The following is a 3,571-nucleotide window of genomic DNA, read 5'->3' as shown; positions in this document are numbered from 1 at the left end:
TTGCGCAGCCATCCCCAAGCTAGAACAGCGAGATGGAGCACTGTGCAGCACTCCGTCTCCATGTTCTGGCTTTGGGCTTAGTCGCACAGCCTGCATTTGCTCCATAAGATGCACACACATTTTCTCTTACTTTTTAGAAGGGAAAAAGTGCATCCTATAGAGCAAAAAATATGGTAATTTTTTTTTGTTTTTTACAACATACAGAAGGCAATAATACAAAATACAATAATAAAATCTAGAATATACGCAAATATAAATTATAACATTTCAAACACATAGTTTATAATATTTGAAGTATGTGGTTTGTATAATAATAATAATAATAATAATAATAATAATAATAATAATAGTTATACCCCACCTATCTGGCTGAGTTTCCCCAGCCACTCTGGGCAGCTTCCAGCAAAATATAAAAATATAATAAAATGTCAAGCATTAAAAACTTTCCAATACAGGGCTGCCTTCAGATGTCTTCTAAAAGTTGTGTAGTTCCTTATCTTTTCATTCTTTATCTCCTTGACATATGACCAGAGGGTGCCACTGCCAAGAAGGCCCTCTGCTTGATTCTCTGTAACTTCACTTTCTACAGTGAGGGAACCACCAGAAGATCCTCAGAAGCGGACCTCAGTGTCCGGGCTGAATGATGGGGGTGGAGACACTCCTTCAGGTATACTGTTTCTCCAGTGGATGACAAAAGTGGTCAATTTGCAAAATGTTTGTAACTCTGCCTCTTTTCTTGTGTACATATACAATTAGTTAGTTTTGACATTATAGAAAAAGAATAGCCAACACAACTCATCCTCCTAAACCTTGGAATAGCATTAGCTCAGCAGTTGCCAAATTGCTGTTCTCAAGATGCTGCTGGACTCCACCTCCCATCAGCTCCTGCCAACCTGGTCAGGGAGGGAAGATGTGAATGTCAGTCTAACAATAGCTAGAGGGCACAGCGTTAGCTACCTCATTATAGCATATTCTTCTCCCATCCAGGCAATTTAGGCATTATTAAAAGCTTCCCGTATCTTGCAAAAAACATCCAAGTTGCTATAATTATATATGATATCAGTTCTTGGTATGTCAAAGGTACATTCTTTGTAAAGGCTAATTAAAAAAACAAAGGATATAAAGGAAGTTGATTTTTTTTTTTAAAGTTCCATATGTATCTTCCCAGCTTCCCGGTGCTTCTTTGCAAATCTACCACATCCTTTAGTTCTTTTGCACTTAAAGCATTCTTAACTAGAGGAGCCAGGTATTTTATTCTGAATTTCTGAAGTTGCCATGCCTGAAGCTTATATTGCTACCTTGACTCCCCATAAAGTACATAACCTTGTTCACTGGCATATCAGTATAATCAATGTTGTATTTTCCTTTAATTTGAAGAGCCACTTCCTTGGTATACTTAAGCCTGGATGAAAAGTATGACGGGGCAAAAAAACATTAATTGTAAAAAAAGAGAAAGAAAGAAACAGGTCCATATCACAATGGTCTACTTGCAAGGAGATATATATATATATATATATATATATATATATATATATATATTCCCTTGCCTTGGAGCAACGAAAACATTTCAAGTCTATCAGATGAATCACTCACATCCTATAAGCATAGCTATATTTTAACTGACACTTGCTAATAGGACTTCACAGCATATTTTCTTTCAAGTGGATGGGTGGCTAGCAATTATGCAAATTTTTTCAACTTGCTTCAGAAATTCTAGCTTTCACTACAGTGAGGGCTGCATTCTTGTTGCTAATCGCCCATGCAGTTCTCCTGTGATTTCAATTGCCTACCAGCCAGTTATCACATCTTCTTCAAAACAAAGAACTATATTCCCAACATTTCTGTATCTGTAAACTGCCTTATAGGACCTGGATCAGCAATGAGAATCGATCTGAATGGTAGACGTAGTATATAAAATAGGTCCCACACTAGGATGAGCCATTAGCTTTAAGGTTATGGTCCAGGGCAACAAGATGTACCAACATTGACTGAAGTCAAAGGCATTGCTAGGTCTGTGTTAGGTCACTGCCCGGGATGGAGATCTTCTGTATGTGCCATAAATATTACCCTGAGTTCCTTTGAACAAAAGTGGGGTAAAGTGATGGACATGAGGCAGGAGTTGATAAGGCAGGTGAGCTGCGCACAGGTGGGCTGCATGCAAGCTGCCAGCCAGCTCTGTGGAGCCTCCTTTTATTGACACAAATATGCAAACCCAAGCAGATACATTTTGGGCTGTGACCTTTACACATCTTCCAGTCCCAAGATCGAGGGGTGGTACAAAGCTATTTTGGCACCTGTTTCCACCGCGTCATTTTCCCCTTGCACAGTGTATGACGGAGACGAAAGGTCTCAGAGACAAAGGTTACAGACAAGGCACCGCAGACTACTGAGACCGCAAAGGGTTAGACAGTGGGCACGATGTTCAGACAGCTGTGGCTTGTCTTTGAGGGGGCGTGTGCCCTGCACCCCAAGGTCACATGTGCAGGCAGACTGTGGCTGCCTGTGGGTGGGGAGTGTGCTCCCTCCGGACCCCGCGATCATCCCTACAGTGGGGTATAACTGTAACCAACAAATATTAAACTCCCATGTATCTGGGGGAAAACTCTATCCCCATTTTACAGATTGTGACAGGAGGGCATTCCACAGGGCAGATGCCACTACTAGAAAAAGAAAGATAAAGTGTCTTGGTGACCAACTGCTCAAACACATTGCATGTCAACATGTAAATATAGATCAAGCAGAACAAGCATGATACTCCCAAAGAATATTGTGACTGAAGCACTTGGGAGTTTGTTAGGAATACCTCTCTAGAGAAGCTCATAAAGGGAACTCATGCTGTAGCTTTTATGCAACAGACCATAAAATGAGTTAGATTTCCACATTGACTGTCCCTAAGGGAAGATTGCTCAAATAGATGCTGTTATAGTGCTGTAGCAGCATAAATGGATGTAACCTGCGCAAGCAAACATAATAATTACACCACCACAGAGAAATGTCTCCCAGTGAAGTCTCCCAAGCAGGGTCGCTATATGTGCAGAGAAGGGAACTTGGATGGTATTCAAAATTCCATTAACGGGGGAAAGTTGCGCTGGCAAATAAGACTGTACTCTCCCCACTCCCAAACTCCCCACTCTTTTTACTAGCCTGATGTGCTGCATGGGTTTCACACACAGAGGAGGGGGAAATATGTTGGGTAGAATATAAATTGGATTATGGGTAGAATATAAATTGAGGGCACAGAAGCATTTCCTTCCTACAGCACTCCAAAGGAGGAACATTTGCAATCGCAATGTAAGTTTGTCAAGGAGATCAGTGCATATTTGTCAGGCACAGGAATCAACCCCCATGGCAGGTTGCCAGGAACGGATAAGACAAGGAAAAATTCTTACCACCTGCTTTTTATTCAATATTTACAGAGAGAGGCTTAGGAATGCAGCTACTTGGAATAATGGAGTTGCCCTGAGTAAATCTCCTCTCCCCTCCCCTTCTCTACTATTTCCTCAGACCTTTGCTCTCCTATTTTTAAGGCTCGCCAGGTTCTGGGAGAGGGTGGGTCTGGAATGTTTTCTAG

This window comes from Podarcis erhardii, assembly GCF_964252035.2.
Source record: "Podarcis erhardii genome assembly, chromosome: 1".
Taxonomy (NCBI): Eukaryota; Metazoa; Chordata; class Lepidosauria; order Squamata; family Lacertidae; genus Podarcis; species Podarcis erhardii.
The sequence above is the reverse complement of the archived record's forward strand: the minus strand, read 5'-3'. Positions refer to the sequence as shown.